This window comes from Chiloscyllium punctatum, chromosome 7 (assembly GCF_047496795.1).
Source record: "Chiloscyllium punctatum isolate Juve2018m chromosome 7, sChiPun1.3, whole genome shotgun sequence".
NCBI lineage: Eukaryota > Metazoa > Chordata > Chondrichthyes > Orectolobiformes > Hemiscylliidae > Chiloscyllium > Chiloscyllium punctatum.
Window position 1 is genome coordinate 81,970,389 of NC_092745.1, and position 27,242 is coordinate 81,997,630.

The 27,242-nt window shown below is 41.8% G+C and overlaps 1 protein-coding gene across 2 annotated transcripts in view; it reads right to left on the reverse strand.

Annotated features, from left to right (window-relative positions):
• Nucleotides 1-27,242, reverse strand: part of dab1a (DAB adaptor protein 1a) — a 680,143-nt gene that overhangs the window by 379,884 nt on the left and 273,017 nt on the right. The window lies entirely within an intron of this gene.

Here is a 27,242-nt window from a genome sequence, read left to right on the forward strand (position 1 = left end):
TCTGCAGGAGTTCCAAGTCTAACCATCTACAGCTGCTTCACAACGATCTCCTATCCATCATAATGTCAGAAGTGAGTATGTTCATTGATGATTATGCAATGTTAATTCCTTCTGCCTCAGATAGTGAAGCTGTCTATTTCAATGTGCAACATGACCTGGACAACATTCAAGTTTGACCTGTTAGCTGGCAAGTAAAAATTGCACCACACAAGTGCCAGACAATGACCAACTCCAAATTGAGAGAATGTAACTATCTCTCCCTGATACTGGATATGAGCATTCTGGGGTTACCATTGGCCAGAACTGGACCAGCCCTGTACATACAATGACTGCAAGAGCAGGTCATAGGCTTGGAATTGGCTTGGAATTGACAGGCTTCCTAAGCCTGTCCACCATCTACAAGTAAGATGGAATAGTCTCCATTTGCCTGGACAAGTATGTCTCCAACAAAACTTAGGAACTTTACCTATACCGGAAACACATGACTGCAATGGTTCAAGAATGTAACACTGCCACCTTCTGTACAGATGGGCAATGAATGCTACCCTAGATTAGAATGGGGCTGGCAAAGCACAGCAGGTCAGGCAGCATCCGAGGAGCAGGAAAACCGACGTTTCGGACAAAAGCCCTTCATCAGGAATAGAGGCAGGGAGTCTCCGGGGTGGAGAGATAAATGGGAGGGGCATGGGGGCTGGGGAAAAGGTAGCAAAGAGTACAATAGGTGGATGGGGGTGGGGATGCAGCTTGTAGGTCAGAGAGGAGGATGGAGTGGATAGATGGAAAGGAAGATTAGCAGGTAGGACAGGTCATGAGGATGGTGCTGAGCTGGAAGGTTGGAATTGGGGTAAGGTGGGGGGGGAGGGGAAATGAGGAAACTGGTGAAGTCCACATTGATGCCCTGGGGTTGAAGTGTTCCGAGGCAGAAGATGAGGCTTTCTTCCTCCAGGCATCAGGTGATGAGGGACTGGTGGCGGAGGAGGCCCAGGATCTGCATATCCTCTACACCTCCAACTGCCATGACTAGGGCCTCCAACCCCTCCATTTCTTCCTCTCCCAACGTCCCCAACAGTACCCTTCCACCGACACTCTCATTTGTTTGGCTGAATTGGTCCTCACCCTTAACAATTTCTCCTTCGAATCCTCCCACTTCCTCCAGACCAAAGGGGAAGCCATTGGCAACCGTAAGGGCCCCAGCTATTCCTGTCTCTTTGTTGGCTATGTAGAACAGTTCATTTTCCATAGTTACACCGACACCACTCCCCACCTCTTCCTCTGCTACATTGATGACTGCATCGGTGCCACCTCGTGCTCCCGCAAGAAGGTTGAGCAGTTCATCAACTTCACCAACACATTCCACCCCGACCTGAAATTTACCTGGACTATCTCTGACTCTTCCTCCCCTTCCTGGACCTCTCCATCTCCATTAATGACGACCGACTTGACAGGGACATTTTTTACAAACCCACCGACTCCCACAGCTACCTGGATTACACCACTTCCCACCCTACCTCCTGCAAAAAATGCTATCCCATATTCCCAATTCCTCTGCCTCCGCCATATCTGCTCCCAGGAGGACCAGTTCCAACACAGAACACACCAAATGGCCTCCTTCTTTAGAGATCACAATTTTCCTTCCCACGTGGTTGAAGATGCCTTCCAACGCATCTTGTCCACATCCTGCACCTCTGCCCTCAAACCCCACCCCTCCAACTGTAACAAGGACAGAACCCCCTGGTGCTCACCTTCCACCCTACCAACCTTCGCATAAACCGCATCATCAGCCAACATTTCTGCCAACTCTAAACGGACCCCACCTCCATGGATATATTTCCCTCCCCAACCCTTTCTGCTTTCCGCAAAGACCATTCCCTCCGTAACCACCTGGTCAGGTCCATGTTCCCCAACAACCCACCCTCCCATCCTGGCACCTTCCCCTGCCACCGCAGGAATTGCAAAACCTGCGCCCACAACTCCCCCCTCACCTCCATCCAAGGCCCCAAAGGAGCCTTCCACATCCATTAAAGTTTTACCTGCACATTCACCAATGTCATTTATTGTATCTGTTGCTCCCGATGCGGTCTCCTCTTCACTGGGGAGACTGGACGCCTTCTTGCACGGCGTTTTAGGGAACATCTCTGGGACACCCGCACCAATCAACCCTACCACCCCATGGCCCAACATTTCAACTCTCCCTCCCACTCTGCCAAGGACATGCAGGTCCCAGGGCTCCTCCACCACCAGTCCCTCACCACCTGATGCCTGGAGGAAGAACTCCTCATCTTCCGCCTCGGAACACTTCAACCCCAGGGCATCAATGTGGACTTCACCAGTTTCCTCATTTCCCCTTCACTCACCTCACCCCAGTTCCAAACTTCCAGCTCAGCACTGTCCCCATGACTTGTCCTACCTGCCTATCTTCTTTTCCACCTATCCACTGCACCCTCCCCTCTAAACTATCACCTTCATCCCCACTCCCATCCACCTATTGTACTCTTTGCTACCTTCTCCCCAGCCCCAGCCCCAGCCCCAGCCCCCCTCTCATTTATCTCTCCACTCTGCAGACACCCTGCCTCTGTTCCTGATGAAGGGCTCTTGCCCGAAATGTCGATTTTCCTGCTCCTTGGATGCTGCCTGACCTGCTGTGCTTCTCCAGCACCATTCTAATCTAGACTCTGATTTCCAGCATCTGCAGTCCTCACTTTTGCCTAGTGAATGCTGCCCTTCTGGTGATGCCCACATCCCACAAGAGAATAATAAAAGCATCCAGGTAACTCACACATATACATACACAAGCTATTTCACAGGCACACACACACACACACACACACACACACACACACACACACACACACGGTTTTTTTAATACTTGCACGCATACGTGCACTCATTGAGGTATCACTCATACACACAAGTATGGAAAAAAGTGACATTAATGTACACCATGATTTGACCAGAGACATACACACACAAATACAAGTAATAAAAAATGCATTTGTCTTATATTAATGTGTCTTACAGTACTTTATAGCCGACTTGACTGAGACCCATCACCACAATCAGATAAAAGATGTGCCTGGTCATGCAGAGCACAATAGTTTTTTTTATTATTGAGATATAGCAGGTTATTTAGAAATCACATGGACTAAGGAATTAACCCATCTTTTGCACATTGCCGCAGTTTTGGTTTTGTGAGCTTTAAATTAGGAATATTTCATGTCACTGTAATCCATCATTTTAAAAAAATGATCATAATCCTCAATTTCAAGCAATAAGATATAATTTTTATGCACAAGACATACATCATTTTAATGTTGATTTCATACCATCAAAATCAACTCGTCAATTATAGAGAGAGAACATTCCCAAGTAAATGAAAGGACTTCTGTTATCATTTTCAATTTGTCAGCTTAAAAGATGACAATAATCAGTTTGATAGTACTGCTGCATTGCATCCTCAACAACCCACTCAAGGTGAACAATTATACAATAAAGTTACCATGAAATAAATCAATTCATTTTTCCAATAACTGCAACTGAAATTTATGCAGACTGATTAAATACAGAAGAAAGGAGCCACTTATATTAGTCAGTGCAGGCTACATGGTTTGATACAACAAATATTTGATGCAACATCACCACATTAAAAGAAAATTGTCATTAAACTGGAAATTTTTATTTTACAGGGAGCTAATTTATCTTCTGACATTTTAAGATGCTGGAAACTCTCCACGGTATTCCTCACAATGCATCAGAATTAATCTTACAGTAACTTGAGCTTTATATAATGGAACACCAAATGGATAATAGCTACTTCTTCTCACAAATGGAAAAAAAAACCCTGTCTTTGTCTTCACATATCAGTCTTTTTAAAAAACTTATATCAGGTCTGCCCTACATTTTGTTTCAGGATCAACATGATAGCTTTTCCTGGAATTAGATTGTATCCATTATGATCAAGAGACTACTTGTATTGTTCAATTTCTGCTCCATGATGCACAGTTTTGTATACTGGTCCATAACAGAGAATAGGTCCCCATCTATATGTGGGGAAACAGGACTGCAGATGCTGGAGATCAGAGCTGAAAATGTGTTGCTGGAAAAGTGCAGCAGGTCAGGCAGCATCCAAGGAGCGGGAGAATCAACGTTTCGGGCATGAGCCCTTCTTCAGGAATGAGGAAAGTGTGTTCAGCAGGCTAAGATAAAAGGTAGGGAGGAGGTACTTGGGGGAAGGGCGTTGGAAATGCAATAGGTGGAAGGAGGTCAAGGTGAGGGTGATAGGCCGGAGTGGGGGTGGGGGTGGAGAGGTCCGGAAGAAGATTGCAGGTTAGGAAGGCAGTGCTGAGTTTGAGAGATTTGACTGAGCCAAGGTGGGGGGAGGGGAAATGAGGAAACTGGAGAAATCCGAGTTCATCCCTTGTGGTTGGAGGGTTCCTAGGCGGAAGATGAGGCGCTCTTCCACCAACCGTCGTGTTGCAATGGTCTGGACCATGATCCCACCTCCCACCACCAAACCATCACCTCCCAGACCATCCATAACCTCATCACCTCAGGGGATCTCCCATCCACCGCCTCCAACCTCATAGTCCCACAACCCCGCACCACCCGTTTCTACTTCCTGCCCAAAATCCACAAACCTGACTGCCCCAGCCGACCCATTGTCTCAGCCTGCTCCTGCCCCACCGAACCCACCTCTGCATACTCGACACAGTCCTGTCCCCCTTAGTCCAAGAACTCCCCACCTACGTTCGGGACACCACCCACGCCCTCCACCTCCTCCATGATTTTCGCTTCCCCGGCCCCCAACAACTTATCTTCACCATGGACATCCAGTCCCTGTACACCTCCATCCCACATCACGAAGGCCTTAAAGCCCTCCACTTCTTCCTTTCCCGCCGACCCAACCAGTACCTTCCACTGACACTCTCCTTTGACTGACTGAACTGGTCCTCACCCTGAACAACTTCTCTTTCCATTCCTCCCACTTCCTCCAAACCAAAGGAGTAGCCATGGGCACCCGCATGGGCCCCAGCTATGCCTGCCTCTTCGTAGGATATGTGGAACAGTCCATCTTCCGCAGCTACACTGGCACTATACCCCACCTTTTCCTCCGCTACATCAATGACTATCGGCGCTGCCTCATGCTCTCATGAGGAGGTTAAACAGTTCATCCACTTTACCAACACCTTCCACCTCGACCTCAAATTCACCTGGACTGTCTCAGACTCCTCCCTGCCCTTCCTAGACCTTTCCATTTCTATCTCGGACGACCGAATCAACACGGATATTTACTATAAACCGACCAACTCCCACAGCTACCTAAACTACACCTCTTCCCATCCTGCCCCCTGTAAAAATGCCATCCCATATTCCCAGTTTCTTCGTCTCCGCCGCATCTGCTCCTAGGAGGACCAGTTCCAATACCGAACAACCCACGTGGCCTCCTTCTTCAAAGACTGCAATTTCCCCGCAGACGTGATCGACGATGCCCTCCACCGCGTCTCCTCCACTTCCCGCTCCTCCGCCCTTGAGCCCTGCCCCTCCAATCGCCACCAGGACAGAACCCCACTGGTCCTCACCTACCACCCCACCAACCTCCAGATACATCGTATCATCCGTCGTCATTTCCGCCACCTCCAAACGGACCCCACCACCACGGATATATTTCCCTCCCCTCCCCTATCAGCGTTCCGAAAAGACCACTCCCTCCGTGATTCCCTCGTCAGGTCCACACCCCCCGCCAACCCAACTTCCACTCCCGGCACCTTCCCCTGAAACCACAAGAAATGCAAAACATGTGCCCACACCTCCCCCCTTACTTCCCTCCAAGGCCCCAAGGGATCCTTCCATATCCATCACAAATTCACCTGCACCTCCACATACATCAGTTACTGCATCCACTGCACCCAATGTGGCCTCCTCTATATTGGGGAGACAGGCCGCCTACTTGCGGAATGTTTCAGAGAACACCTCTGGGACACCCGGACCAACCAACCCAATCACCCCGTGGATCAACACTTCAATTCCCCCTCCCACTCCACCAAGGACATGTAGGTCCTTGGACTCCTCCATCGCCAGACCATAGCAGCACGACGGTTGGAGGAAGAGCGCCTCATCGTCCGCCTAGGAACCCTCCAACCACAAGAGATGAACTCGGATTTCTCCAGTTTCCTCATTTCCCCTCCCCCCACCTTGGCTCAGTCAAATCCCTCGAACTCAGCACTGCCTTCCTAACCTGCAATCTTCTTCCTGATCTCTCCACCCCCACCCCTACTCCGGCCTATCATTCTCACCTTAACCTCCTTCCACCTATCGCATTTCCAATACCCCTCCCCCAAGTCCCTCCTCCCTACCTTTTATCTTAGCCTGCTGGACACACTTTCCTCATTCCTGAAGAAGGGCTCATGCCCGAAACGTCGATTCTCCTGCTCCTTGGATGCTGCCTGACCTGTTGCGCTTTTCCAGCAATACATTTTCAGCCCCCATCTACATGTGTCAGGAGCGAAACATTCCTCTCAGGCATCTCTTTTATTTATTCATTATTTATTACTCTGGGCAATTAAGAGTTAGTGTCGAGAGTGTGGTGCTGGAAAAGCACAGCAGGTCAGGCAGCATCCAAGGAGCAGGAGAGTCAACTACTCGGGCAAAGACCCTTCATCAGGAATGGTCTTCTGTCTGAACTGTCTATTCTCATGCTCCTCAGATGCTGCCTGACCTGCTGTGCTTTTCCACCACCACACTCTTGACTCTGATCTCCAGCACCTGCAGTCCTCACCTTCTCACAGTTAAAAGTTAACCAGATTGCTCTCTGGAGTCACATGTCAGTCAGACCAGGTAAGGATGGCGGATTTCTTTCCCTAAAGGAGTGAACCTATGGGTTTTTCATGACCATTGGCATTGATCATTAAACTTGTAACTCCAGATTTTTATTGAATTCAGATTTCACCATCTGCTCATTAAGTTGTAATGTTTAATTCATTAGTTTTCAATTGAGATTATTAATGTAGTAAGTCCCCCAACTCTCTGTTGCCTTCAATTTCTAGGGGTAGAAAGAACGCTTCACATCCAAAAATTAGCTCTTTAAAAATTCCAAACTAAACTAAACTAAAAACGTTAATTTTCCACTCCCTTCTGTGAAGCAATATCTACCTAATTGGAGATAGGGAATGGCGAAATGATGTCAGAGAGGATGAATGAAGAATGAGGAACTGCAAACCAAGGGTGGCACGGTGCCACAGTGGTTAGCACTGTTGCCTCACAGCTCCAGAAACCTGGATTCAATCCCTGCCTTGAGCAACTGTCTGTGTGGAGTTTGCACATTGTCCCCGTGTCTGCACGGGTTTCCTCCGGGTGCTCCCACAGTCCAAAGATGTGCAGATTAGGTACATAGGCCATGCTAAGTTGCTCATAGTGGTAGGTGAAGGGGTAAATGTAGGGGAATGTGTCTGGGTGGTTTGCTCTTTGGAGGGTCGGTGTGGACGTTGGGCCGAAGGGCCTGTTTCCACACTATAAGTAATCTAAATCAAAAAAAAATTCTCTTTTGAGATTTCTGATTTCTCAGTCATTTTTTTCTTTACTGATGCATCTCTGATTACTTCCCAGGCACAAGCAATAGAGGAAACTGTGAAGCAACATCTACCTAATTGGAGATAGGGAATGGCGAAATGGTGTCAGAGAGGATGGATGAGGAATGAGGAACTGTAAACTAAAGACCCGTAAATCAAAGTAAATGGTTCACTTCAAAGTTACATACCACCTATTACATCTTCCAATTAATGCTGGCTAATCTGGGGGAATATTGATATGAGTGAATGGGGTGAAATGGGTGCCAAGTAGGTGTTAGTTAAATTGATAAAATTCAAAAAGGGATCTGGAGGCCAATTCTAAACTTCCAGAGAAGTACAAGCTCACCTTCATAAACGTATTATTCATTAATTTTATTTCAATCACCGGTCTGATCATTGGTCTATGCAACTACAGCTACAGGAACCAAATTACAGAGGCTGCTCATTCTTCGCAACATTTCACTTGAGAACCCTGACTATTGGAGCACTATTCTTTCCCCTAATGCCTCACATAGAATAACATCTTCCCATTGTGCAGTTTGTAAGCATCACAAATTGATAAGCCTTCAAGCAGGAAGGGATAACAGCAAGGCTGACTACCTTTCAGCAGATATTCACCTCTTGCAGACATTCTTTGAGTCTTGCCTTTCCAGGATTGTTTCCATTAAGGGATTAAAACTGATTGTAACTCTGGTCTCTATATGGTAGATCAAGAAGGTGTGCTGGTGAGCTGAATTTCCACTATTTGAGAAATCTTGAACTAGAGGGCATAATTAGTTACAGAAAATAAGAGTCTATTCATTTAAAACTGAGATGCAAATAAATTTCTTCTCTGAATATACTGAATGTCTGGAATTCTCTACCCCAGAAATTTCTGGAGGCTAGATCACTGAGGCAGGTTATAAAGATGAGGCAGGTAGACTTTTGAAGTATCACAGGGTTTGATGTTGGAGGAGCTGGTTCGAAAGGGGTTGTGTTCTGTGGCAGATCAGGTTTGGTGGCGCTCACACTAAACCACTATCAACCTCTCTAATCAGACAGCAGTTCTCTGGAACTTTGGCAGCTTTACTTACTAGATTAGGTGTGATTTTATAGAATGGAGGGCAGGCTTGAGAGGCTTACTAGCCCACGCCTGATCCAATTTTTTTATGTGATTCATGCAAGCTAGTCTGGATTTAAGCACTGTTGTGGTCTGAAGGTTACAGTTGATGAACCACCCAGTAGTCATCCTTGCAATACAGTTAAAAGGATTCTCTTGCTCTGAGGATGAGAAGGCAGATAATTAAGAAGCCAGTCAAAGGCAATAGGACAGCATAAAGTTTCACTTGCTCTGAGTCTTTCCAGACAACCTCCAGCAAATTGACTGTTGACTTCACATTCCTAAAGAGCCTATTCAGTTTCTGATATTCCCCACATGTTCATTGGAACTGTGTACAATGGATCTAGCCTAAGGAGGGATCATCCTTACAGCTACTGAACTTCCACATGAAGAGGCCACAGGTGAATGTTGGCTTAGGATGTTGAATAGATACAGGAAGCCAGGAGTCTGAATAATTTTGAATAAACCTGCTCAGAGATGTTATTACACACTTCTGGAGCAGGTCGGACCTGAGCCCAGGCTTCCTGGCTCTGAGGTAACAGAGTCTGTGGAAGCCACATCAGACTATTCAACCACCTATGGACTTATCTTAAGAATGGAAGACGTCATTCTCATCCACGAGGAGCCACCAATGATGACACCAAGCAAAATAGTCTTCCTGGTAGATATGGATATCTGCTTTTTTAACTCCCCAAAGAAAGAATTATAGGTCCACCGAGGAGGACTCATTGATGCATTGAGATTGATTGGTGACTGTTAAAGAGGATTGGGCATGGCTGATTGAGGTATAGAGGCAAGTTACAGACTCTGCATGGGTGTTAAGGCAGATGAAAGGAGGGTGGTTGTAATACACAGAAAACGTTAGTGTTTATAAATGAGAGGTTACACATGATTGTGAGGAAATCTAGGGTTATAGAAGGAAGGTGAGGTTGTGAGAGCCAAAAATAACAGATTGCAAGTCAAGTGTTGGAACTAGTAGAGGGAAGTTCAAAGGCAATGGAGGATGTTGACTTCAAGCTCCAAGGTCAATGTGGGAATGTGTACAGACACACATGTGAAAACACAAAGAAGTCTTCAACGTCCAAGTCAAGCATGGTGATATCCAAGGTGGGCTGGGTGGAGAGTTGGCTGTGGCTGATGCAAATTAAAGCACTCCCTGTCAGTCAAAATCTCTTCGGTCAGGCAAGAAAGGCTCTTGCTGCCATTACTGGGAAACAGGACCTCACTATTCCTGAACAAACTGATGGAGGATACCAATAAATAGTAGATTAACTACTCTAGAGACATCATTCCAGAGTAGCAGGTGGTAGCAGTAGTTATAGCGATCTGGTGGTGGTGGTGGTGGAAAGAGGAGTATAGGGTATTAGAGGATGAGGTTCGATCAGAAGCAGTTCTAGGAGCAGTCATTGTGTCACTAATATAGTCAAAACTGTTGCTGTGGGATTGCAGGAAATGAATGTCTGCCCAGTCACATTTATATGTTGCACAGATCTTCAGCATTCAGAAGTAACTGCAGGGTCAATGACTTCTTACCTGTGCCTGCTGGATGATTGGCTGAGCCTGTGATTCCTGAATGTTTAATGGCTCACTGTCACACAAGTCATGAAACCAATCCTCCCACCTACAAGCAGGAATCCCACACGTTTTGGGAAATCTGACCTACAAAAAGGCTCCACTCCAAGGTTAAATGATATCTAGGGATAGTTTGATTTCACCAACTGCAAAGATTCATAAGGCTCACGGCTTTCTCAGGGCTGGAAAAGAGGACTTGGTGCAAACCAGCATGCACAAACTTTTCCATATTTGAGGGTTATCTGTTTACTTACGGTTTCTATTTATGTTTTTCTTAATTTATCTACAATCTATGAGATAAACAAATTCAACTCTGTGAAGTTATGAAAGGTTAGTTGTAATATATTCATCTTTCTTTTCAACGGAATGTTAATTTCCTTTGGGTGCAAAATACAAAAGTGAGATTAAGGTTGCAAAAACATTAATGAGAAGCACCAACTGTCCTAACAAACTTCATTCTCCTATCACGAAACTCTTCCATCCCAAAATCATCTTTGCTACCTTATTCTCATTGTTAAAAATATATTATTCTGAGAGTAACTGAGTCTTTTCTCACTAGTTTGTGATAAAATTCTTTTTTCAGGGTATATATTTGTTCTCTATAAGCCCAGCCATTGATGCATATTGTAACATTAACTGAATATGAGCTTCAATATTGCTACATTTTTTGTCTATGAATAAGGGTAGGGCTTGTTGAGAGGGTTTCAATAGATCACCACGAACACAAAGGTTAAAAACAGGTTGTTTGTTAGAGAGAGAATAAGGAGCAGGATTCATACTCCAGGAGGGCTGATAACAGTGCTCCCAAAAGTGAAACTGGTTCTGTGCAGTTTGGACTCAAAAGTCGTCACAGCAGTTGTTTCATAATGTCAGGACTCAGAAGAGATCCTGGGAGCAGCAGGATGGTTAGTGGTGGTGGGGATGCTCAGAAGAAGCCTGTGTGTTTTGATAATTTCATACAGCTTACAGTGGGAGTGAAGGAAATCTACAAATAGCAGAGTTAACGTTTTGAGACAGCTGCCTTTTCACCAGAACTGTTAACAGCTAGGAAAAGTATATTATGCTGAAAGTTGAAAGTTGAGGTGGATGAGCAGATAAATGGAAATGAGCCCACAGAGAGAGAGAGAGAGAGAGAAAGAGAGATGTAAATGGGATAGGTCAGACAGAAGAAAAGCTGAAGAAGTGATAATAGCTAAACGTAGGAGAGAATTTTGAGCTGTACTGAAAGCAGCTTAGGAGTAGGTAAGAATGGGCGACTGTGCTAAAAGCAACCCAGGACCGGGAGTAGGGGAGGGTAAAAAGACATGGAAGGACAGAATCAGGCTCCAAAGTTATTGAACTCTAAGTAGAGTCCTAGAGGCTGCAAGGTCCTCAAGCGGAAAATGAGATGTTGCTCTTTGAGCTTGCACTGAGGCACACTGGAACAATGCAGCAGGCCTGCAACAGAAATGTTGGCCAGGGACCACAAAGTGGCAAGCAACCAGAACCCTGGAGTCAATTTTGTGGACAGAACATAGATATTCTGCAAAGCAATCATCTTTACTTCACCTCTCCAATGTAGAAAGGATTGTGCTGTGAATAAAGTAGACTAGATTGAACAGAGTACATGTAAATTGCTGCTTCATCTGGAAGGTGTGTCTGGTGCCTTCAATAGTGAGGAGGGAGGAGGTAAATGGGCATTCATCAATTGTATGGGAAGGTGCTGAATGAATGGGAGGTGTTGGGAATAGAGGGGTTGTGGAGCAGCGCATTCTGGAAGGAACTGGTCCTGCAGAAGACTGACAAGGGAGCAGAGAGGATTGTGTTTCTGGGTGTAGCATTCCATTGAAGGTGACAGAAAAAATGGCTTACATTCCTTTGGATGTGGAGGCTGGTGGGTGGTAAGTGAGGACCAGGGGAAGGGACAAGGTGAGGGCAGAAGGGCAGGTAATGGGTTGAACACAGCCCATGCAGGTACTCACGGCCACATCTTTGACCTGAAGAAAGTGAGAGAGGTTTGAATTTTAGTGCTGCTGAACAACATTAGATTTGTGAGAGACCCAGGGCAGTAATCCCTTGGTGGAGCTGGATGGCTGCAGAAATGCAGGAGTCATGTTGGGGTTAGCTACTGGAGTGCAGTTTCTGTCCATGGGGCACACTTGTCAGCAAGAAGTGTGAATTAGTGAGACATGAGCAGTCAATGAGGCAATTTCTGAACAAATGGGTTTTGAGAGAGTTTTAAAGCCTGACTTGTCCAAGAGAATAATTGTAAAAGTTTAGTAAGATTTGATGATCCAGTGTCACCAATATCTGTGAGATTCCTGACAAATCTGAGAGATCTTTTTTGACTGTTGTTTGCAGTGTTTGACCACAGTTTGTTTGTTTTATATATTTTTACTTCAGGTTATTTCTGGATATTAGAATATATGTTTTATACAAAGGGTCCCCAATTTATGAATGTCTAACATCCAAATGCTTACACTCATAATTTGCTGCTTTAAAGCTGTGTTCCAGCTTGCATACGGACTCCAGAATCAAAGCCAGTTGCAATGAAGGAACTGCCGACAAAAGCAAGCTCTATTTTAACTGGCACCTTAAGTGAATCAGAAAAACAAACATATACCTGAAATACCAGATATTGCGACCTCTATGATGTCCAAGTAGTCAGTTGAAAGTGCCAGAGTGAAGGCGGTAAGTTTTATTTAAGACAGAGTTGCATTATTATTTAAGTGTTTTATGCTCTAAATAAAATATAACAGTGTTTTTACATAGATTATTTGGGCCTCTTGATGAATCGGAATATATACATTAACCAGCAGACTCCTTGTCCTGTAGGTGCCAGTTACTAAAAGGTTTGCTGCAGCACATTGTGTAACAGTTCTAACTTGGGATAGTAAAATTTATTGTTGCTTATTGAAAATAGAAACATAGAACAGTGCAGGCCCTTCAGCCCTCGTTGTTGTGCCCGCCTTTTATTCTACTCGAAGATCAGACTAAACTACAAACCCTTCATTTTACCATCATCCATGTGCCTCTTCAAGATTTGCGTAAATGTCCCTAATGTATCTGACGCTACTACCACTGCCAGCAGTGGATTCCACACACCCACCACTCTCTGTGTAAAGAACCTACCTCTGACATCCCCCCCAAAACCTTCGTTCCGAAACCTTAAAATTATGCCCCCTTGTCATAGACATTTCCATCATGGGAAAAGGTCTCTGGCTATCTGCTGTATCAATGCCTCTCAACATCAATCATGAGGGGCATAGACAGGGTTAATAGACAAAGTCTTTTCCCTGGGGTGGGGAGTCTAGAACTAAAGGACATAGGTTTAGGGTGAGAGGAGAAAAATTTAATAGGAACCTAAGGGGCAACTCTTTCACGCAGAAGTTGGTGCATGTATGGAATGAGCTGCCAGAGGAAGTGGTGGAGGCTGTACAATTGCAACATTTAAAAGGCATCTGGATGGGTATATGAATAAGAAGGGTTTAGAGGGATATGTGCCAAATACTGGCAAATGGGACTAGATTAAGTTAGGATATCTGGTCAGCATGGACAATTTGGGCCGAAGGGTCTGTTTCTGTGCTGTACATCTCTATGACTCTATCAAGTCACCTCTCACCCTTCTTCACTCTAATGAGAAAAGCCCTAGCTCCCTCAACCTTTCTTCATAAGACATGCCCTCCAGTCCAGTCCAGGCAACATCCTGGTAAATCTCCTCTACACCCTCTCTGAAGCTTTCACATCTTTCCTATAATGAGGCAACCAGAACTGAACACAGTATTCCAAGTGTGGCCTAAGAAGGGCTCTATACAGTTGTTGCATAACCTTGCCGCTCTTAAGCTTAGTCCCCCATTAATGAAAGCCAACACACAATACGCCTTCTTTACAACCCTATCAACCTGGGTGGCAAATTTGAGGGATCTATAGACATGGACCCCAAGATCCCTCTGTTCCTCCACACTGCCAAGAATCCTGCCTTTAAGCCTATATTCTACATTCAAATTTAACCTCCAAAGTGGATGACTTCACACTTTTCCAGGTTGAACTCTATCTGACATTATCAGCCCAATTCTACATCTTAATAACGTCCCGTTGCAATTTGCAACAGCCTTCCACATTAGCCACAACTCAACCAACCTTCATGTCATCAACAAACTTACTAACCAACCCTTCCACTTCCTCATCAAAGTCGTTTATAAAATCACAAAGGGCAGAGCTCCCAGAACAGATCCTTGCAGAACACTACTGGTCACCAAGTTCCAGGCTGAATACTTTCCATTTACCACCACCCTCTGTCTTCTATGGGCCAGCCAATTCTATATCCAGACAGAAAGGTTTCCCTGTATGCCATACCTCCTTACATCTCAAATGAACCTACCCTGATGAACCTTGCCAAAAGCCTTGCTAAAATTCATATCCACCACATCCACTGCACTCCCTTCACCAATGTGTTTTGTCACATCCTCAATGGATTCAATAAAGTTTGTAAGGCATGACCTGCCCTTCACAAAGCCATAGTTTTCCAAGTAAACATAAGTGCTGTTTCTCAGAATCTTCTCTAATACTTTGCCCACCACTGACGTAAGACTGACTAGTCTGTAGTTCCCAGAATTATTCCTATTCCCTTTCTTGAACAAGGGAATAACATTTGCCACCCTCTAATCATCTAGCACTACTCCAGTGTGGACATAAAAATCATTGCCAAAGTTGCAGGAATCTCTTCCCTAGCTTCCTGTAGAAACCTAGGGTATATCCCATCTGGCCCAGGGATTTATCTATCCTTACGTTTTTCAAAATTTTCAAAGTTTTCAGCACATCCTCCTTCCTAACATCAACAAAAATCATGGAATTTTGTGGCTTTATGCTCTTAGTCAGAAGCTGGGATTCTAAATTTTGTCTAAAAGAAAACCACTTACTTGTCCCTAACCAGATCATGACATACATTTGATGATCTGGTCTGGAATCTTAAGTTTTAAATTCATTTTATCACAAATTCAAATTGCTGTTGTACCATTCCTAATAGTTGAACTTTGAAATAATATTCAGGGTTTACTCTTTCTTCTTCAGTTCAGTACAGTATTTTGCTTTCTACAATTTTGTCCCTTTAAATCACTTCTTAGAGAGCTTGAGCTCCTCTAACCTTTCTGCATATTGCTCCGAGGATAACTTTTGTTGCCGATCTCTGCATAGGCACTAAAATAGGAGTGCATTATTGAGGCACCAAGAACAGAATTGGATAACCAGAAGTGTGCTGGGAATAGTGTATTATAAGATATTCACATAACATCTGCAGAATTATGTTAACAAAATATATCTAACATTCTAATTGGATTTTAAAAATTATTCTCCCTCTATATCTAAACAGCCAATGTGCCACAAAGGACAAACTGGACAATTTTTGAATGGCCATTCTCTAACATCAAAATCTATTGCTGCGCACAGGTATATTATCAATCTTCCCTATGTCAATTCTATTTTCTATATGTTAGTGCTGACCAATAGGTAATGCTACATTTGCCAGGACTGAGATTTAATTTACCATTTATATATCCAACTTCACATCCACCCAGTGTAGGGGTCAACAACCTTTGCCTGAAGAGCCTATCTAAACAAAAAAGTAAACAAAATAAAAACAGTTGAAAGATAAAAGATAAAAAACATTTCTAATCAAATACATGCAAGTATCACTAGTATAACATAATTTGCATACATAATACATAAAATCATGAAATAAATTGAAAAGAATCAAAACTAAATAGATCCAACTCTGAATTATCACATTTTTGATTATTTTTGTAATAATTTAATTAGTACAGTTATCTTGAAAACAAAATTTAACTTAAAATGTACAGAATTCAGACAGTTTTTTTTTGGCTATTGATTCTTATAGATCCCATATTAGAAATAGTAATGACCACAGCTATAAAAGTTGTTTTTCAAACCAAAACCATATCCATAGCCTAGCACAAAAACAGAAACAGCTGTAGAATCTCAACAGGTCGAACAGCATATGTGGAGACAAAGCAGAGTCAACACTTTGGGTCCAGCAACTCTTCTTCAGAATTGATTGTAGCTACGATAGGTTGGTATATGGTGAAGCTGGGGTGGGCGTGGTGGGGGTCAAAGGAGTAAACAAAACATGTAGATGGAGCCCAGAGAGGGAGAACAGGAGTTGGACAGACAAAGGGATGGAAGAGCTGGGGAGAAAGTAAAGCTGCTCCTGGAGACTATGAGTGGGTGTGGTGAATGCAGCCCATGTATTGACAAGGCCTAGTGTATTTGAGGATGGTTGAACTTAAAATTGAGACCTGAAGGCTGCAGGGTCCCCAAGTGGAAAACAAGAATCAGTGGAGTACTGCAGCAAGCCCAAGACAAACATGTTGGCCAGAGAACACAGTGGTGTGTTGAACAAGCAGGCAACCAGAAGTTTGAGATTATTCTTATGCACAAAACGTATGTGTTCTGCAAAGGGGTCACCCAGTCTGTATTTGATTTCTCCAATGTAGAGGAGACCACATTGGGATTTGGGATATTTCCCAACTCCGCACGTTCACCTGTGGAGTGAAATCCAGGTGATAATTCTGAAAGAGGTGTAAGATTATGATCAACGTCATACTGTTATTGGGGGAGGGGTTTGTTGGCATAAAGGAGGTGTGGGGGAGGCAGTGGGTGACAACCATAAGGTCTGAAAAATTTCTTTTTACATAATTCTTTTTCTCCAGGAGTGCAAAGATGTAATCGTTCAATGCATCTTTGGGTCTATTTATATATTGGGATTTTGTCTTCTTTATCCACTAACAAAATTAATACAAACTGCTCATTTAATATTCTGTCATTTCCTTGTTGACTATTGGAGTCTTGCTGGCATCTATTTTTAAAAGGCCTATGTTTCTCTTTACTATTCTTTTACAGTGAATCACACTGTAAGGGTTAAATGCACAAAAGTAAAGAACAGACTTCTCCATATGAAGCTTGTACTAAATGACCCTGGTGCACCCTAGAGGTTAGTGTCAGCAGGAATTTATATAAACAACAGTTAGTGTTAACAAAATATTCCAGAGAGGCCTTGGAGTCAGAGAAATTCAGAGACGGGGAGGAGATAGATTCTGATAAGGAATGGGGCAAAACAGTGCCACACTAAATTATTCTTGATTGGGTGGAAAAGACCTTAACAACATTAGCCTATGACCTAGAATGGACATCATTTCTTATGTTTAACTGAAACAAGGTTGCAATTTGGATAATGAGATGTCTATTTGGTCAAAACAGCATATAAAGATCCTGCATTATTCTGTATTCCTCGGTTATTCTAACGAACCAAGGAATAAACTCAGCCTGTATTTCACTTGATTGAACAATGATATACCTATGTTCAAGACTCCCATGGTCAATTATTAAATGTAACCATAACAATACTTACAAAATAATTTGCTGTTTCTCCTTGATAATACACTGCATGTTTTGCATTCTAATTTTTCTCTCTTATTTCCGTTTTTCTAAATTCCATTTTTCATTGCCATTTCAGTCTATTGCATTTTCAATTTTCCTTGTTCTTGTGCAAACCTTTTCTTTTACATCAGTGCCATCTCTTAATTTATCACATCATGCTTGTTTAACTGTACATGCTGAACCTTTGTGGGTGGCACGGTGGCACAGTGGTTAGCACTGCTGCCTCACAGCACCAGAGACCCGGGTTCAATCCCTGCCTCAGGTGACTGACTGTGTGGAGTTTGCACATTCTCCCCGTGTCTGTGTGGGTTTCCTCCGGGTGCTCCAGTTTCCTCCCACAGTCCAAAGATGTGCAGGTCAGGTGAAGTGGCTATGCTAAATTGCCTGTAGTGTTAGGTTAGGGGTATGAGTGGGTTGTGCTTCGGAGGGTCGGTGTGGATTTGTTGGGCCAAAGGGCCTGTTTCCACAGTAATGTAATCTAATTTGCTTTCTAGACATTTGTATTTTCCATTGTTTGTTTATAGGTTTGCCCTTTAACAGTTCAGTTTAGTTGACTGTAACCAATTATTGTTCATCGCTACAAACATGTGACCCTAGTATGCAATTCTGTGGGTTTATTACACACTAAATGCATATTCTGTACAATAATAATATGAGAACAGGGACGTAAGTAATGGCATTTCAGATTTATGATGTTATTCGCTTGTTAAAGTTTTGATATGTAAATGCAATCTTTTACTGTGTTTATTGGTTTCATTTTGTATGCACATACTCAAGTTTTATCGTATCTCTTAACCTCAATAAAATATTTAATGGTTAGAAATGAAAATTTCCAATATAAACAGGACATTTGAAACATATGCTTCTCTGAACTATTTGTAAGTCATCTCAAAGTTGCTTATGTTTAATCTACCTTTGAGCACTCATGAACTTAGGGCGGCATGGTGGCACAATGGTTAGACTGCTACCTCATAATGCCAGAATCCCAGGTTCACTTCCTGCCTCAGGCAATTGTGTGGAGTTTGCACATTCTCCCTGTGTCTGCGTGGGTTTCCTCTGGGTGCTCCAGTTTCCTCCCACAGTCCAAAAATATGCAGGTTAGGTAAATTGGCCATGCTAAATTACCTGTAGTATTAGGTGAAGGGGTAAATATAGGGGATTGGGTCTGGGTGGGTTGCTCTTCAGAGGGTCGGTGTGGACTTGTTGGACTGAAGGGCCTGTTTCCACACTGTAGAGAATCTAATCTAATGATACTTTTTTTAGATAAACAAAAAGCATGACTTTGGTTTCTCACAAATAAACACGCATCAGTTTTCCTTAGTGTTAGCATTATATTAAACATATTGTGAGATCCTAATATCATATAGGGTGTATGGTGAGCTAGTCAAGATGGAGAGGGAAAAAGCTCTCAACTATTGCATTACCAAATCAGGTCATATTCTTTCATTACTAACTAAAGTGCTGAAAGTATTTTTGAGATTAATTCATGGGATGACTTTTTCATTTTAGTATTCCAAGTGCCAAGCCTCAGGTAACAGGAATTTAGTGCAATCAGAAAAATGCATGTGCTTTTCAATCCAAATTAATTGGCAAACAGGCTGAAATTATTAATGACTCCTCAGATGGAATGACTATGGTTTAGATACTGTTGATTGTTTATTCAGATGGTTTTGTTTTTTCTTAAATTGAAGATTATATAATTGTTTCAAAACCCATGCTTTTCTGACTATGCGAGCAACGGAAAATAAATTATTTGTTTGTTTAAAAAAAAACATTTTACCTTTAAAAACACTTTAATTAAGAATTTCTGATAAGAAAAGTAATTATATAGGCGCCAGCGCTGAAAAAAGCACAACCTTGTTCACAAACAGCTATACAGCCAGTTTGACGGCTGCTATTATCACCTCTTTACAGAATTTCTGCGCCCAAAAGAAAACAGTTAACTCCACTTAAATGAAAAATTGCTGAATGAATAACTGTTTCATGAATACAGATTGAAAAATCATATTCCATTTAATGCCAGTGTATTCTCCTAAATAACTGTAAGCTCTTCTTGGATTGCCTGCAGTAGTACCATCATGATTTCTCAAAGATATAGTTAATTCCCAGAAGGATATCTCAGTGCAGTGAGGTGGTTTCTTGAGTCATTCGTTGCAATCTTCCACTCTCATCCTCTGTTATTATTTAGAGTGGGATTATTACGCTTTTTAAAATTTATATTTTTTTCTCACCTGTTTCTAATTTTTACTCCTGTTCTTCTTCCTCTCTCCACCACTCCTGTTCCTGGTGTTAAGGAAGCTGTAATCACTGAAATGTACCAGAGTCAAATATGGTTTAGTGTGTGTCCTTAACCTACTAGCAGTGTTTTGAGTAGTTGCCACATAATTAAATAAAAAGTCTGACTAGTTGCACTGTTAGTTGACATTGAGCAGTACAGCTGTGCCTACAGTCATAGAGCAATTCCCATGGTAAACAGCAGCTGCAACATAACTTGTTATTTTTCATTGTGCCAACAATGAATAATACGTAAGAACAATCTAGTAATTCAGAGCCTATTTAGGCCCGGCACACCTACTTTAGACATGCCATATATTGCTTTGGGTTCATGCCTTATCATTAAGCACTGCATCTTTAAGGCATCTTCTGTCAATTTCATTATCACATTGGCATCTATTTCTCATCAAAACTTGTTTTACCACTTAGACTATTTCCCCATTCAAATGTCACCACTTCCTCCCTCTAATTCACTTTTAAACATTTGCTAATATTTGTTATGAAAGTTTGAGTTTTTGTCTATTGAGCTTCAAAGCTTGATAACTTTAGAATTTACCAACATTCTTGCCAAACAAAATCAATTCTATGAATTCTAAATTTCCCTTTTTCAGAATCATGTTTTTGTTAAACTTAAATGGTTCTATGTTTCTTTCACCTACACTAATGCAGACTTGAACCCTCGAATGATTCAAGAGTTTTCCAAGTACCCAGACTTTTCACTCTTTCAAAATTAATAGTAACAAGTTTTAGAAAATAGTAATTTATCATGAAACAGGAATAGTGTTGAACATCAGTCAGCTCCACACCCAGCACCAAGAAAAAGTAAATTAAAATTATGAAGCCCTTATCTACCATTCCGAGAGCTGTAGCCTGTATTTAATCCCAAGTGCAGTCTACCCTTAATGGTTACTGATCCTTTCTTGCCGACACCAAAAATGACAGTGTCAAAAACAGTCAGCTGCCTGTCCAACAGATAGCATTCACAACATTTGACTATATGCTTGCCCAGTAACCAGAGTCATGGAATTAAAATGATCTAATAATTCAAATGTATTTGACAATACATTCTTATGTTCTTGCATAGTTTAAAGACTATCATTTTATTTTCCATATATTTGTTTGCAGTTAAAAAATTAAAAATAACTTTTTTAAAACTGAGGACTACGGAAGGAGTTACTGTGTGTTTAAAAAACAAGTTATTGAAACGTGCTGTGTGGGGGGACAAAACTGTTGTGCTCATGCAAGGGAGAAGATGTTTGTAGAGGGAGGTGGAGGGATGGGGAGGGTTGGAGAGGATTTTATGAGATTTAGCCAACAACAAGTAGCTAATTGGTTTGTGCAATGGTGACTCATCATGAATGTCAATGGTCATCATCCTTTTGGCTTTATCTCCACCCATCGTTTATTCCTTACCTCCTATCTCCTACATTAAAAAAAAACATTTTCCTAGCTACCATCTGTTCTGAAGAAGGATAACTGGATCTGAAATGTTAATTCTGATTTCTCTCCACAGATGCTGCCAGACCTGCTGAGTTTTACAGCAATTTCTGTTTTTGTTTCTGATTTCCAGCATCCGCAGTTCTTTTCTCTCTGGTTTCATTCCTAGGCAACTGAACAGCTTTTGGTGTGGACAGGGACAACACTTTCATCCTGCTGCAACAGCAGGTTGTGCATCTCTCTCTCTCTCTCTCTCTTTCTTTGCAGTAAAGAAGTATTAAACCCTAAAACAAGCCAGTTATAATTTCTCACCAGTTGCTGTAAGGTGTTGCTTTTAACCAGTAACTAAAAGATTTTGTAGTCAGTGTACTAATTGCCCTGTGCTTCCTGTAAGCAAGTGAAAGAACCTTCAGAAAGGAGGTGAAAGACTAGAAAGCCTTGCAAAGCAAAAGGTATAGCTCAAGGAACCCCTTGGACTGGTGCTACTGAACTGTGATGTCCCACTTCTTTCCCCTCCTTCCATAAAAACAATGTTTTTTTGGCCATCTGTTTATATGTATCGGGATTTTAACTATTTATTGAGCCATATATTGATTATTCATAGCTGTTTACTTTGATTAAAATTCAGTTATTTGTAATAAATGGAAGTTTTTGTTAAGTCCAGGAACCTCGTAAGTGTTCCTATTATCTTAATAGTAATAGACCAGTACATTGGGAAATTTGTGTGCTTTAATTAAATCATCATCTTTTCTGGTGACCCAGAAGTAAAGGGGCTGAAGAATCAGTGAACTTTTCTAAGTTGGTCATAACAATAGCTGCTTTGCCTAATTTTTTGGTTGGTTCACTTTTCAAATGAAAAATTACAATTAATCATGCAGTTTTAAGCAGAACTCGTTTGGAAAACTCAATCTTATAAACTTTTATCTTCTTCACTTGGAAAGTCTTATACCGTGGATAACATGAACTAGATGTGATTTGCAATATTTTACGCTGCTTTTGTGCACATGTCCAACTGGAGGCAGTCATTATTGAATAAATGTATTTACATCTCCCCAGAGAGGGCAGCAAAGAGGCAACTGTAATATAAATCATTCCTTAAGAAAAACAACTCACACATTAAAATGTACATACATAATTTTCCAGGATATAATGTAACGAAACCAACATCAACAATGCCTGAAATTTAACAGGTTAAATTGCAAATTTGATTTCCAGTAATCATACACAAAGGAACTGATACTGCTAGAATAATATACCTGTTAAAAAAGTTTATTAATTTCAATATATGTTTATGTATAGAAGTTCATGTTTAATGTTTAGTTAGTGGTTAGATATTTGGAGTACATCAATTAACCCATTCTGCTTAATTGTGATCTATGTATTATATTTTGCCTCTTGCTTTGGCTTGACAAATCAGATAGCAGGATCTTAAGACAGAGTAATACTATATTTCTTTAGCTTAATTATGAGAGGCCTACTCCTATACTTGATAATTTAATTGCTGAACTAATCCTGTGAGGTCTAGCAAGGTTGAATAAATGAAGCAGTACCATCATACACTTACCAATGCTGTCATGGACAGGTGCATCTATGGCAGACAGATTGATGAGGAGAAGGTCATGTTTTTTCCCCTCATGTGCCACAGACCCAGTCTAGCAGCAATGTCCTATAAGGCTCAACCAACTTGATCAGTCATGTTGCTGCTGAGCCACTCTTGGGAATGGTGTTGGAGAATGAGCTAAGCCAGATAGTAGAAGTTGCAATGGGGGATTTCTTTGAGATTAGTGACCACTAGACAAAGATGAGAGTGGTTATAAGGGACAAGTACTAAACTGGGCCAAGGCCAATTAAATCAAAATTAAGTAGGAGCTGAGAAATGTGGATTCAACACAGCTATTTGAAGGAATGTCCACATTTGATATGTGGGATGCTTTCAAAAGATTGTTTGAAGATAGTGCAGGATAGGCATGTCCCTTTGAAAACAAGGGATATGAAAGGCAAGATTCGTGAACCGTGGATGACAGGAGAAATCATGCGACTAGCCAAGAGGAAAAGGAAGCATACATAAGGTCCAGGCAGCTAAGAACAGAACGGGCCTTGGAGGAATATTGGGAGAGTAGGACCATTCTTAAGCAAGGAATCAAGTGGGCTAAAAGGGGTCATGAAATAGCTTTAGTGAACAGAATTAAGGAGAATCCCAAGGCCCTTTTATTTTTATATAAGGAGCAAGAGGGAAGCAGAGAAAGGGTTGGTCCACTAAAGGATAAGGAAGGAAGGTTGTGTGTCAAATCTGAGAAAATGGGTGAGATTCTCAATGATTACTTCACATCAGTGTTCATTGAGGAACAGGAGGTGATGAATGCTGAGATTAGAGATAGAAGTTTGTTTACTCTGGATCACATTGACATAAGGAGGGAAGAGGTGTTGGGTAGGCTAAAGGATATTAAGGTGGACAGACCCCCAGGACCGGATGGGATCTATCCCAGGTTGCTGAGGGAGGTGAGAGAGGAAATAGCTGGGGCCCTGACAGATATCTTTGTAGCATCCTTAAACACAGGTGAGGTGCCAAATGACTGGAGGGTTGCTCATGTTGTCCCCCTGTACAAGGAGGGAAGTAGGGATATTCCAGGTAACTACAGACCAGTGAGCCTGATATCAGTGGTTGGGAAAGTTGCTAAAGAAGGTACTGAGGGATAAAATCTACTTATATTTGGAAAAGAATGGGCTTATCAGTGATAGGCAACATGGTTTTGTGCAGGGTAGATAATGCCTTACCAACTTAATAGAGTTCTTTGAGGAAGTGACCAAGTGATAGACAAAGGAAGGGTTGTAGATGTCATATACATGGACTTTAGTAAGGCATTTGATAAACTAATGGAGAAAGTGAAGTCACATGGTGTTGTGCAGGGTATTGTAGCTAGGTGGATAAAAAACTGGTTGAGCACCAGCAGACAGAGTAGTAGTTAAAGGGAGTTTCTCGAAATGGAGAACGATGACCAGTGGTGTACTAGGGATCAGTGTTGGGGCTGCTGTTGTTTGTAATATACATAAATGATACATATATACACGGCAAGTACGTTACACAGAGGGTGGTAGGTGCCTGGAACATGTTGCCAGCAGACGTAGTAGAGGCAGGCACGGTAGATTCATTTAAGGTGCGTCAGGGCAGATGAGTAGGTAGGGAGCAGACGGATACAGATGCTTAGGAATTGGGTGATAGGTTTAGACTGTGGATTTGGATCAGCTTAGGCTTAGAGGGCAGAAGGGCCTGATCCTGGGCTGTAAATTTTCTTTGTTCTTTGTTCTTAATGGATGGATTCACCCAATTTAGTACATTTTGCACCCTTGCCCCTCAGTGCTTCTTCCAACATGGAAGAGGTTTCCTTGCCCATGTTTGACTGATCCCATTAGACTAAATAGGGTCCAGTGTCAATGTTGAGGACTCCCAGTGTTACTCCCTCCTGACTGTATAACATTGTGCTGCCACCTCCACAGCATCTGTCCTGATGGTTGGACAAGACATACCTAGAAATGATGATGACATTATCTGGATCATTATGGAAGGTATAATTCTGTGAGCATAACAGTCAGGCTGCTGTTTGATTAGTCTGTGAGACAATTCTCCCAATTTTGGCACTAGCCCCCAAATGTTGGTAAGGAGACTTTGGGGGTTTGACACGGCTGAGTTTGATGTAATCTTTTCTAGTGCTTTAGTCATTTGTATGCAGTGATATTTTTGCGTACACTTAGTACAGATGATCTATTTTGTGCTTTCTATTTCAATTTTAAAGCATTTGTAACTTTGTTAACTTTCGTTATTTTAATTATCTTATTTAGAGCACCTATAGCTAATATTAATAATTGCACATAAATAGACAAATCCTTCAACAAAAACACATTTCAAAGTGCCTACCACTTTGAAATTGCTTAAGACATATAATATTGATACCATTTGGTCCAGAGGATTTCAGCAAGTATCTACTGACACCATATTCTCCCTTATCTCAAACAAGTAGACACTGAAACTATCTTAAGGCACCCCTTTTCTCAGTGGGGAGTCAGGAAATATGACAAAGTAACAGAAAGAGCCATAATATTGTCCCATAAATAACTGATACCTAAAATGACTAATTCAGAAATTTGTTAAAGTACCATTGGTAGGAGACCATCACCCTTATGAAACCAGAGACTGAAACTAATCAGAAACTAGCCATGCATCAATCAGACCAGAGTTCAAAACATCATTGATCAAACACTTAGTTTGGAAATTGTTAAAAATCACTAATTTTCAGTGTCCAAATTTCATATTGAATCTGTACCAGCTGGAGCAAAAATCTATAGGTGATAAAGAAAGAGCAAGAGAACATCATTTTGTGTCCTAGGATGAATTGGGAAGAACGAACAATGCAAGGACAATAAAGTCATTGCCCTCCTTTGTTAAGTTTTGCATTTTGTTACTTACGAAATGTTTCCCTAGAATCATTACTAGATTGCCTCATATTGCCAGAATGGTTAAATATTGAAATAAGCAAATAAATATTCTTAGTGCAGACTTTGAAAATTTGAGTATAAAGTATATTGGCACATAGAATACAAATGATAGACTCTGTACAGGCAGTGCTGGAAATTTGTGCCATAAACGTACAGCTTGCTTCACTTGCTTAGGAAGATCCACAAAGGGATGGCATGTGGATAAGAAAGAGAGGCCTGGCTAGAATTCAAGAAATTACAACACTGGGAATGGAAGAGAAAGTACTGTTCACTGCTTTCAGAATGGTATGAGCATACCCAAAAACAAGGCAATTCCAATAAGTTGGAAACAAGAGTCAAGAGGGAGCACAGAGTGGTAAGTAAATCAAGTATATCCAGACAGATTAAGTAGGAAGGATTCTCAAAGATATTCAAATTGGAATATCACCGTTCCCATGCCTAACTCTGTGATACATGGGTTGAGCTTTGATAGTCCAATGATTATACATTGGTGAGTGGGTGTGACAAGGACAAATGGAAGGTCTATAATAAGGTGAAAGACAAGAGAGATTGCATGACAGAAGGAGTGGTCTTTCAAAATCAAATAGGGTGGTGATGAGACCAGAAAAGAATAAATAAGCAAAAAAAATGTGTCTATGAGAGGTGTGTTACTGACTGCAAACAACAAATTAAAGAGCAAAAAAAAGGGTAGCTAAATTATGGTCTGAAATTATTAAACTCAAATGTTGAGATTGGATAGCTAGAAAGGATCAAATCAGAAAATGAGGTGTTGTTCCTCAAGCTTACTTTGTGATTAAATGCAAAATGCAGTAGGCAAAGACATTTTAGTAAAACAAACAAGGGCAGGACTTATCTAATTAAAAGTAGGGCCTTGGGTAGCGTTGTAGAACAGAGAGACCAAGGGGTTCAGATACATAATTCTTTGAAGTGTGCATCGCATATAGATAGGGTGGTTAAGAATGCATTTAGGACATTTGCCTTCATTGCTTAGACCATTGCGTATAGGAGTTGGGATGTTATGTTTGGGTTGTGTAGAATGTTGGTGAGGTCACTTTTGGAGTACTGGAGTTCAGGTTGCCCTGCTATAGGAAGGATATTATTAAATTAGAGAGGGTTCAGAAAAGATTTACCAGCATGAAGAAAGGTTGGGCAAACTTGGATTGTTTTTGCTCATTGTCAGAAGCAGAGAGGTGAACTAATAGAAGGATATAAAATTATGAGAGGTGTGTGTACGGTGAATAGTCAGAATCTTCCTCGCAGGGTAGACACATCAAATGTTAGGAGGCATGAGTTTAAGGTGAACAAGGAAACATTCAATGGAGATGTGCAAGGAAAGTTGTTTTTACACAGAGGGTGCCTGGAATGAGCTGCCAGGA